The 12,361-nt window shown below is 40.0% G+C and overlaps 1 long non-coding RNA gene across 1 annotated transcript in view; it reads right to left on the reverse strand.

Moving 5' to 3' along the window:
* LOC117079197 overlaps window positions 1–12,361 on the reverse strand; it is a 193,583-nt gene that overhangs the window by 14,563 nt on the left and 166,659 nt on the right. The window contains exon 3 of the long non-coding RNA XR_004435306.1: window positions 10,448–10,567. This is a non-coding gene — a long non-coding RNA (uncharacterized LOC117079197). The remainder of the gene's footprint in view (window positions 1–10,447; window positions 10,568–12,361) is intronic.

A 12,361-nucleotide genomic window follows, 5' to 3' on the forward strand; every position in this document is an offset into this window, starting at 1 on the left:
TCACAACTCTGACTGGAATTCTTCGCAGAGCCCAGTGCACCCACCTAAAGGCAAAAAGTGAGGCCCCCATGGTGTCTGCCAGCCGGTTGCTTCCATAATAGAGTATTGATCTCCACCAGAAGAGTTGCAAGCCCTGCACACCCAGCATTGGCCATTAAAGGCAGGCTTCTGCAGATGGCAAATCTATCAGCTACCAGTTTGACATTAACAAGCAATTACAATGCAGACCCTGAGTTAGCTCCACTAGGGGATATCAGAGTGACTGCTTCAAGTGGAGAAAGATAGGGGAACATTTTTGATCAGTCCAGAGTGCTTCTCTAGAATTCAGGCCACCGAGGGTTAGACTGTATGGTGTGGCAGAATGAGCACTAGACTCTAAGTTAGGAAATAAGGGAGGCTATTACTAGTGATCTATATCCATCACTTTCCTTCTCCGAACCTTTCTGTCTTGTTTCTAAAGCAGTGGGTCGCAAGCCTGGCTGCACATCAGAATCATCTGGGATGATTTTCAAGTTCCCAGTACCAAAACTATGCTTCAAGCCAATTATATCACAAACTCTGAGGGCAAAACCAAATATCTATAATTTTTAAGGCCCTTTAGGAGCTTTCAATTTGCAGGTGTAGTTGAAAACCTTGAAACTATCTGGAGAGAGGTAGCTGAAATTAGTGATCCTTAAGGCAGTAATGCATGACTTTCAAGAACGTGAATCCTTCAGGTGCAAATCATCTGAGGATCTTGTTACAGTGCAGGTTCTGACTCAGTAGTTCTGACTCAGTAGGTGTGAGATTCTGCAGTTTTGTAAAAGCAACCAGTGGATAGAGCTGCTGCTGGTCCTGGGACAACATTTTGAGTAATAAGAGAAGAAAGGTACCTTTCCTCTCAAAAATTTGAAAAGTCCAGTGCAGCACTGTCTAACAGAACTTTCTGTGCTGAGTACAGTAGTTCATACCTGTAATCCCAGAGCTTTGAGAGGCTGAGGAGGACAGATCACTTGAGGCCAGGAATTTGAGCCCAGCCTGGCCAACATGAAGAAACCTTGTCTCTACTAAAAATACAAAAATTAGCTGGGCACAGTGGCACACACCTGTAGTCCTATCTACTCGGGAAGCTGAGGGATGAGAATTGCTTGAGCCAGTGAGGCAGAGGTTGTAGTGAAAAGAGATCGTGCCACTGCACTACAGCCTGCGTGACAGAGCAAGACTCTGTTTCAAAAAAAGAAGGACTTTCTGCACTGATGGACATTTACTATATCTGTGTTTTCCAATATGGTAACCAGCAGCAACATGTGACTACTGAGCAATTGAAATGTGGCTCGTGCAACTGAGGAACTGAATTTTAAATTTTTATTTAATTTTAATTAATTTAAATTTAAATAGCCACATGTGGCAACTTAATGTCACAAGTCCAGAGGTTTTAAAATATGAAGCATATAACATGGCTAAGAAGGGGTATTCATACTATATACCCACGAGCAGGATTACACAGGCTCTTCTCCAGAAACAGGCCCCAGTCCATGGCAAGAAGTTCTCTTCCTAGCTCAAATTAAGCCCAAAGTCAATATGAACAGAGTGTGTTGACTCTGGGTGGACCATGGGAGGAAAGTGACTAGAGTCGCAACTGAAGAAATAATCACTGTATTGAGCCTCCTAGAACAGGCTGAGGAGCCTGAGTTTTAAAACAAGGGCAATGGCAAAGATACAGCCATGACATCATGACACTACAGAGACGGAACACTTACTATTACCCAGAGCTGGCAGGGAAGACAACCAGAAGAGCAACATCTGAGCTGATTCTTAAAAAAAAAATATATATATATATACACAAGAAAGCCAAATTAGGAGAGAATTCCAGAAGAAGGGAGTAGCATGTGCAAAAAAAAGAAAAAAAAGAGAGAAAGCAAAAATTAGCAAACGGAAAGTACTAAGTGTGCGTCAGAGAGTAGGGAAACTGAGGGTCTTAAGAGGCCTTGAGAAGTCCCACCTTAACTAAAGACAACAAAAGACAAAACCCATGGTGGCATACTTTTTCTTAGTCTAACAGACAACAAACATTATTATTAAGAACATTTTAAGAGGTAGCTTCCAAACAGGGTCACTGCATACAGTTATACAGAGTGCACACTGCCCAATTCCAAGGCAGCTATTTGCATCAATACAATGTAAATGGCATCCCATGGAGCTGTGCAGTATGCCAGCCCTACCCCCGTTTCATTCCTTTTTAAAATTTTTCATTAAAGTTCTTTCTCTTCTGGTCAAGAAAACCTTATGATAATAGAATCTTCAAACTGAAAGCATCTATAAAATGAACCCCAGATTCCTGGGGCTTTAGCCTTTCGTTAACCAAATGAGATGAGGAATTATGGGTGTCTGATGTGCCAGGTACTATTCCAATACTTAAAATATATCATCCCATATGTCTCACAGTAGAACCATGAAGTGGAGACATTACTTCATTTTCCTACGAGAAAATGGGACTGAGATGGTTAAGGTGGGATGGCATAGATAGAGACTGTTACAACAAACATACTCAGTCTTAACTAATTTCTAGATCTGTGCTTCGTCCGCTACCTTAATATTCCTTGAAGATGTTCGGGGAAATTCATTAGTCCATTTCAATAACACACAACTCCTGTGGAAATAACTTACATGCCTATGATTAGAACACATAGGTTCAGACATCACAAAGCTTTGATGTGGCTGAAATTCTATCAATTTACTGGGGCAATGCTAGTTATCTCTTGGTGATTTGTGCCTCTGTTTGGCAGTAGTCTCTGCCTTAGATCCCGTGGAAAGAGAGAAACTAATTACTTAAAATTTTGCTTATTTGCCATCATAACAAAATAGGACTACCTAGGGGACGAATAATTAAGTGGATCATTAATGGTGTATTTACCACATCCTGACTGAACTCATAATTATATGCTTACCGAGATGTATGCCACCCTCAGTTGTCCCACAGTAAGCTCACCCAGCTTCTCTATGTTAATTTTCAACACCATCTAAGTCTTCTTGGGTAATCGAATCCACTACAATAGCTTTACATATCACACACATGATAGTTATGGCCAAACCTCTATCTCTTTCCTTAATATTTAATCATAGCACCTAACACATATATCCAGCTGCCTGTAAGACTCCCACTCCTAAATGTCCTGCAGCTCCTTCTACCTTAAAATTTCCAGAACCATGTTAATTCTCTTCTAATCTTGTTTTTTCCTTTTGTGTATTATTTCTCAGTGAATCGGACCACCACCCAAATAATCCGAGAGTCTTTGATTTTTTTCTCTTTTTCAACATTTCCAACCCCCTTCTACTCCACCTAGTCACTTCCAATCTTATCTTTTATGGTTAGAACCAGCTTCATGTAACAGAAGCTCTAAAAAAGTCAATGATTTAAATAACTTGGGTATATAAACATCTCTCTCATAATAGAAGATCAGAGGTGGGAAGTCTGAGCATGATATAATGGTCATCAGGGGTCCAAGCTTCTTCATTCTGCCTCACCATCTCACTTGCAACTTCTGCCTAATGTTGACTTACAGTTCAAGATGGCTTCTGGAGTGCTACCATCACATCCGTGTTGTAGGCTAGAAGGAAAAAGGCAGTGGCTGGAGGAAGGGAGAGTTCCTGTTAACTCAGCTTCCTTTAAGCAGCCTTCCCAAAAGTTTCACATTGTATTTTTGCTAATTCTCATTGGCCACAACTTAGTGCCATAGAAGACTAGTAAGTATAGCCTTTTAGCTGGATGGCCTGCTATCCTATATAAAATGAATTTAGGTTACTGAGTCAGAAAGGGAGAGCAGATCTTGGGAGGCACCTAGCTGTTTCTTCCATCCCAAGTGTTGTGATTTCTACCTGCTTTAGATTTAACCTATTTGCCAGTTTCTCTACATCCTACTGTCATGGTTCTAGTTGAAGTCCAACCTCAGAGAAATAGCTACTTAAGTGATACTGGGATACTCTGTACAAAGCAAAGAAACCAGTCTTTATACCATTTGGAATAGATTTTTCCAATTGTCCTGCCCCCACTGAAAAAAACTCTTGGTTCAGAAGAAACAATGACCAGTGACGTAAGAAGGACTAATGTTTCCACCTGCCTCTCAATTTAATAGCAAGAGATTCCACATGTCAGACAGGAAAGAAGGCTAGGAAGGAAAATGAGCATTAAGATTAATAATTGATGTTAATACTGACAACAAACACAAACAATGGTGATAAATGAAATGGCAGCACCAAGGAAATTGTTTTACTGTGATATCTTTCTTTCAAGCAGGTCAACTGTATAATTACCAAGCTCAATTTCATCAGGAATTTCATCCACATCAGAGCCCCTGGGCCACCAGTCTTTAATGTTTGCTACCAGTGTGTTACTGTCTGCTTGTCATTATCTAGAGACAAAAATGGAACATTACAATGGGCTTTATGACCCTTTTGTACCTCAGCATTTCCATCCTGCCCCCTTCACCTAGCTGTACCTCATTATCTATTCCAGTGCCTGACTTGTAATATCCCTAGAAATTATGATTGCACTAAACTAAATTAAACACAAAGACTTATTTAGTGGATTCACACTTTTTAGTTGTACCACATAGTGAAACAAGTAGACATTCAGGTCACAAAATCTACCCTGTCTCCCCATGAGACCACAATGCCATTGTCTGAACAGATTAAATAAAGCAGAGCATCATCTCAAACGATTTCCATGGTTCAAATCTAGGTGGCTATACTTACCAGCTGTGAGGCTTAGGCCACCCTATTAACCTTCTATTTCACTTTTCTGCTAAATGAGAAAATATGGACTTTACTTCATTTTGTGAGAAATAAATAATCTAAGTAATTGGCCAAACCATATTTTGTGCTTCTTAAAAAAAAGGTGGTATGTGTGTATATATACACACATACATACAGACACACACACCACCCAATATAATGCAATCTTTTCAGATGACATTAGAAATATTTTAGTCAGGTCTAAAGGAACAGAAGTTAATGATAAATATGATAAACGAATAATAGCTACTCTTTAGGGAGAAAATTACACACATCTTACTTGACTTAAACCTCACAACAGAATTGAGTGGTAAGTTATTACCCTGAGAAAGGCGACTCAAGGTTGGCAGAATAACATGTGGGAAATCTAGATGTAAACTCATATCTCATATGCAAATGAGCATGAGAATTTGAGCAAGACTGAAGGAGAACATTTAAGTTCCCTTTCCAACTCATATCCCAATTCTGGAATCTAATTTCTATAACAAGTAACTATATTCCTTACCACAGAAGTAAAGATGGCCCCATGGAGAAGCTGGCAGCATGGCATGATGGAAACAGAATAGAATCAGGAATTGTTTTCTACCTGTGTGTCTGTGACTTTGGTGTTCTGACTCAGACACATATTTGAGAGGTGGAGCGGGGAGAAGAGGGTTACCACATTATGTAACAGAAAGGAGCCCACTGCCTAAACACCTTGTGCCAGACATTGCACTAGGACTTTATTACCTGCAACTCATCCTGCAAAACTGTGAAGATTTGATATAATCATTCTCATTTTATGCTTGAGAAACAAGGGGTAAGGAAATTAAAAATTTACTCAATGTTTAACATTTGCCTGTCTTATTCTAAAGCCCCTTCTCTTTTCACAATACCTGTAAGAAATGGAGATCCAATACTGAGTGGCAGAGGCAAAAATATGGCCTACCAGAACCATTATGATAGCTTTACAATATGCCCACCAATTATTTGATACTCCTCCTGCCAAATGGTGAAGGCTAATTACCCTCCCATAGAATGTGACTCACTTCTAATGAATAAAATATGGTAAAAGTAAAAGTGTGCGATTTGAGAGAATAGGTAATAAAGAACAGTGGCTTCTTCCCTGCTCTCTCTTTCTTAGATCATTCTCTCTGGGGGAATCCAGCTGACATGTTGTGAGGACACTCAAGCAGCTTTATGGAAAGGCCCACATGGTGAGCAACTGAGGCCTCCTACCAACAGCCAACAAGAAACTGGGGCCTTTGCCAACAGCCACATAAGTGAGCCATTTTGGAAAGGGGATCCTCCAGTCCCTGTTAGGCTTCCAGATGACAACATCAAGATGCTCTCATCTTGATCACAACCTCATGAAATACCCTTATCCAGAATACCCAGTGAAGCCACTCCATAATGGCTATTGTACAAAACTGTAAGCTAATGTGTTGTTTTTAAGCTATTAAGTTTTGAGGTGATCTATTACACAATGATAAGCAACTAACACACCCATCCAATGCTGAAGAAAGGGGTTGTCAGGAGGGTGGAATTTGCACTATTAAATCTTCATAGAGTGTTATTTCCCCTCACCACACCACGCCAGCCACTAACTATAAAGAATTAGGTCAGGGAGCTTCTTTGGTTGCACCCCTTTTGCCTTTGGTTGTCAATGGGAGAACCATTTCCCCACAATCTGCAGGAAATAAGAATCAAAGAGAAGGACACACCATTCCATAGCACAGAACACAAGTAGATGACTCCCATGAAGAGTCTAGCAGCATGGTATGTAATATCCCTAGATATTAATATCCATCCAGGAATCATGGTGCCTACACTGGAATTTCAGATTGGCCACTGACACAGTGGACACATTATTCTACATTTCCAAATCTTGGTGTTCTTATCTACAAAGTGAAGATAATAATTGCCAATGCACAGGTGCCTATGAGTTAAACAGATTACTTTTGAAGAGTTCCTAACACATTCGTTCAACAAACATTTAATGATGCTTCAGGGACTGTGTTCATTGCTAGTGAGAATATGACACACAGAGCCATACAGTCAAAGAGCGTTCAATGAAAAGTAACATAATTGAGTGATAATTTTTAAAGTGTGGTAAAATGTGTGGCACATAGTTGGTATTCAATAAATACTTGTTTTTTTCCTCCTTTTTACCTTCTCCTAGAGTTCTACTTGATGGTAGCTGTAGTTTTTCTTCAAGACATCCTACTTTTCCTGGTACAGAACCTCTTTTGACCACTAAAGGCACAGTCGCAGTCCCTCACCATTCCCTTGCATATTCCACAAAAATGTGAGCATTAATCATCCTCCATGATACAGACAATTCATTGTTTAATTTAATTTTTTTAAATTTTATTTATTTACTTATTTATTTTGACACCAGGTTATGAGACTGGCTAATTTTTGTATTTTTGGTAGAGATGGGGTTTTGCCATATTGCCTAGGCTGGTCTCAAACTCCTGAGCTCAAGTGATCCTCCTGCCTGGGCCTCCCAAAGTACTGGGATTACAGGCATGAGCCGCTGTACCTGGCCTGGATAATTTTTTTTTCTCTTTTTTTTTGAGGTGGTGTCTTGCTTTGTAGCTCAGACTGGAGTACAGTGGCGTGATCTCAACTCACTGCAACCTCTGCCTCCCAGGTTCAAGTAATTCTCCTGCATCAGCCTCCTGAGTAGCTGGGATTACAGGTGACCACCACCACACCCGGCTAATTTTTGTATCTTTAGTAGAGATGGGGTTTCACCATGTTGGCCAGGCTGGTCTTGAACCATTGACCTCAGGTGATCTGCCTGCCTTGACCTCCAAAAGTGTTGGAATTATAGGCATGAACCACCATGCCTGGCCCTGGATAATTCATTTTTAAAAGAACATCATACCTACCTTAAATGCATCAAGATTTCACATTAGACTCATTATTCATAGTGAACATTAGGAACTTAAGTCCGCTCAGTAATAATGCACCTATTCATGACTCTTGATTCAAAGATGTGCACCCATTTACCCTGAGCCAGCTCCTTGGAAGGATATGAAATAGAGGGTAATAATCACATCTTTCCAAATTTTCTATGAAACTGCATCGCCAAAAACTGAGACTCATTTTCCGAATGATGTATCAAATGACAGCAAAATCTCCAGGGCATTCGGAAACCCAACAGGGATTAATGATTAGGTATACCAGTGGTAGTCAGGAGACTTGCCCAAATTTCTAGTTTTCTGCAGATGGCATCTAAGTTAGAAGACTGTCATAAATTTATTCGTGACTTGGCTTTCTGCTATTTGCTCATTGGTGACACTTTTATATAAAATGGTGTTTCTACAGCTAGGAAATCCCAGTGGAGATCAAGAAACCTGGGTTCTACAAACTAATAGGGTGGCCTTTGATTAGTCCTAACTCCCCTTCCTACGCCTCAGTTTCTTTAGACATGAAGTGAAAGCAATGGATTACATTGCCTTAGACTTTTTCCTAAATCAAAAATAATGTGATAATTGTGCCTTTCCAACAATAATTGATACCACTAATGAACTTTCTTAAGCATGTCTATTAAGGACTTTATTTACATTATTTTTCTAATCTTTAAGCAAACTCTGAGATAAGTGACATTATGATGTTTATTTCATAGGTGCAAAAGATTTGTCAAGTAACTTCCCAAAGTAAAAGGGAGGGCTGGAGTTTAGACTCGAGACTGTTCTGCTCTAACCCAAGTAATTCTGGATTCCAGACTCCCCAAATGACAAGTTATTCCAGAAATACTCAGAAAAAGGAGGGTGCCGTATGTCGCATATGGAAAAATAGAAAAAGTAACAGAATCCAGCCAAAGGATTCCCAGAAATTGAGGCTCTTCTGTTCTTGGCATTTGCATCTTTGGATGTGTGTTTTTTACATTGCTCTATGGAAAAGGTATGTTTCTATGTGATTTTTTTTTTCTCCTCCCGTCTTACTACTGAGGAATCACAGGGAATAGACTTGACATCTGTGAACTCAATTTACTCTAGAAAAATGTTTCAGTCACACTTAAAATAAAAAGGGTATCAATTAGAATAAGAAGGACACTTTATTGCTTAGGAGGACTGAACTTTTTTGGACCTGGGGCACCTTATCAGCTTCATTTTTAGCTCTAGCATAATCAAAATGTCAGGATCTCCATTGGACCTTAGAATTTTTTTATTTTTCTATAAGAATTTCTGAATGTCTGCCATGCGTCAAGGGAAATGCCTGGACTTCTATGCATATGTATTTTATTGTCTCCCCACATCTACCCAGGAAGACAGGCACAGTGAGCCTTCCATGTTATAGATGAGGAATCTAAGTCTCAAAGAAAGAGAAGGAATTTCTCAAGGTCACACTCTAAGTAAAAGGCAGAGGAGGGATTAGAACCCTGGATCCTCTTTATTACACCAAGCCTGCCTCACAAGGATGCCAATCTCTCATCACTTACTGGGAAAGACCCACTGCTCCCATTCATGATAAGGTAATGCTATCCAATAACAACCCCAAAGCAGGCATAAAATATGAAGTAGCGAAATTCAGGCAGGCAGAAGCAGAGTGGTTTAGACATGGCTCTTGTCTGCAGCAGAGAGAAGCCCCTGGCAACATGACCCTGAAAATAACAATGAGTGACTGAAGCAAAGAAGGAAGAATCCTCCAAGGACTCTGAAACTAGATATTTTCTCAAGCCCCACCTATGGACAAACACAAATCACAGAGAAATAAAGATGCCAGTCTCCAGGAAGCACCAGTGTTAAATTCATTCTGGAATTTAACTCCTGGCATTAATAGTTAGCTGGGAGATTAAAACAAACCAACACACAAACACAAAAAATAATCAGTAGAAAAAAGTTAAAAAAAAATCAATGGACAGTGGTTTCATAGCAGATGGCAAGAGGAATATTAAAAGCTGTATTTTATTTGGAACTCATTGTCTTCTGGTTTCCTTATTAGGTGTTTTGTATATCGAGGCCCATAGCTCCAAGCAGCCTCCATAAAGTAGAAGCTAAGAACTGCAATGTGTAGGTTAAAAAACTGTGCTTGAAATTCCTTGTTTGTCCCTTGTTTGTCATTTCTCTACCCTTCTGTACCTGGCCCACACCCTAGGAAGATGACTTGTATAAACGACAAAAATGAGCTCCTTGCCTTCTGGCTTCTAGTTGGGTTTAGTCAATGAGGTCTATTGGCGGGAAGATTGGAAGGTAGAAGAACGACATCTGACTTTTTATTACTTTAAATTCCTTCCTGTCAGAGCTTAAATTGACTGCAACCTTCCTTTGAAAGTTGCAGCTCCCTTCAGAAAGCTCTTTCTTGCAGGTCTAGCATCTCCCCAGGCTTCAGTAAATGCTTCCTCCCTGTGCCCCGAGTCCTAGGCTTAGAGTGAAAATGGGTCTCTGCTGCCACTAACCCTGGGATGCTTCACCCTCCCTTGTGAGTTTCCCTTAGTTCTGCCCATATCTTTGTAAATAGTCTCTTCATGAAACTTTCCTCAATTGCTTCTTTTAAATGTATGAGCTGGTTATGTTGGGAGGGGCCCCATGGTGGGAGGAACAATGACTAAGACACAGAAAGGTTAAGTAGCTTGTGCAAGGTCATACAAATAGTGCATTAGTTAAAGCAATGCTTGTTTCTATAACAAACACACCCCCATATCTCAGTGATTTTAAGTAAAGATACATTAATTTTTTTTACTTACCTCAGTCCAAAGTAGGGTTTGTGAGCAGCAAGTGGCTCTTCTTCAAGTGGTGATCCTTGCATTTTCTGCTCTGCCATATTCAACACGTCTTTCAAGGTAGCCATGTTCATCAGCACAAAGCTGGAAGAGGGAAAGAGTATGTAGGCTTGAATATGGCAGGTTTTGTGTCACACCCTCCACTCATGTTTCACTGGCCAAGCTCAACTGCGTGGCTATCCAACTGAAAGACAGTCCCAGAGATGGTGAGCTCAGGATTAAAAAGAGAGTTTGGGAAAGCTCTTGACAATTTCTGCCTTAGAAGTGTGTTTGAAAACACAAACTCAAATCCAAAGCTTTTCACTCAAAACACAAGGCCTCCAGTTCATGGCGTACACAGTTATTAAATGTGTGCATTAAGTAACAAGAATCATCCATGTGTGTTCCAGAGGGGAAGAGACAGAACTAGAGAAAATTTTATAGTGTGATAGTGTCAGCCCATGATTCTACCAAGGGAGTATCTATTCTGAAAATGTGTAAGATGGGAAACAAGGACTGCTGCTGCCTCCGCCTATCACAGTAAACACTTACTTTACTTATATTACCAATAAAGTAATATATAAGTAACTGCACACACGTCTAGCATGTAAGGACAATGATTTTTATATCACTTGTTATTTATTTAAAAAACCACATATATTTAATAGTAAATCACTGTAAAAGGATTATATGAACAAAAATACACATTCTATGATGATTTACAGTCCCAGTTAGAAATTCCAAGGGTAATTTTGATCATATGCCCTGTTTCCTTTATCCACTCAATTTAGAACCTGCATCTCCACTGTATTCAAACTGTAGTTCTCTCTCTTTCCACTCACACCTCTGTGGATGTCTCTCTCCTGCCTGTGGGTTTTGTAGTGTTAGTACATACTCTCTGAGAACACAGACACAGTGGGACTTTTTGCATTGCTATGTAAATCTGCAGATACTACTCAATAAGTATTGACCTGTTGACTTTGCCTTTTTCCCACCTCATATGCATTTCCAATGATCCAGAAACGTGGAGAAAGAACAAGTCCCATGAAGGTAAATTTTCCCTAACTGAGTAACCTGGGGAACTCACATAAAAATGGGCTGCACAAATGTTATTTCAAGATTTAAAAACAATATATTTGAATCCTACGTCAATCAGTAAAAAATCATAAGCTCTCAGCCTGTTGATTGACACTACAGCACTCTTTCTCATCATTATAATATCCAAATATAAGAATGTGAAGGAAAGAGAATTTCAAGCACTGTAAGATTATCATAGATATTACCCCCATTGATCTAGTCATTCACTGAGTGTGAGACCATGTGGCCAGAGCAGTGAAGAAACTTCTGTTTCTGCCATCAAGGATCTTACCTGGGGTAGACAGATAGTGCACACATCATCAATTTTTTTATAAAAAGGTAATTACTGCTGGCAATAAGTGGGGTAAAGGAAATCAAATTCAGGTGCTATTTTCGAAAGTGCTCTGAGATGAGCAAATGGCGTGCTATTTTAGAGAGTGGTCAGAAAAGGTTCTCCTTAGCCTCAGAGCCCTGACTGATGAGTGATCCAGGTAGAGAGTGGAGGAACAGTATTCCAACCTATGCAAAGGCCTTGAGATCAGGATGGTTTCAGGAAATTCGAGAACACCATGAGTCTGTGTGGCTGCAATGGCAACAATGAACATGAGGTAAAAGGTAGCCAGAGGGGTTTTCATGGGCATGTGGAGTTTGTAGGCCAGGATATCAAGAGTTTGAATTGTGTTCAAAGGGTAACATAAAGCTATGGAGGTAGATGGGTGAACAGAAGAGAACCATCATCTGTTTTGTTTTGTTATAAGGATCATCCTATTTGCTACATGCAGAATAGGCTCTTTGTGTGTATGTGGTGGTGGGGAGGAGGGG

Source organism: Trachypithecus francoisi, unplaced genomic scaffold, assembly GCF_009764315.1.
Source record: "Trachypithecus francoisi isolate TF-2019V2 unplaced genomic scaffold, Tfra_2.0 Lachesis_group7, whole genome shotgun sequence".
NCBI lineage: Eukaryota > Metazoa > Chordata > Mammalia > Primates > Cercopithecidae > Trachypithecus > Trachypithecus francoisi.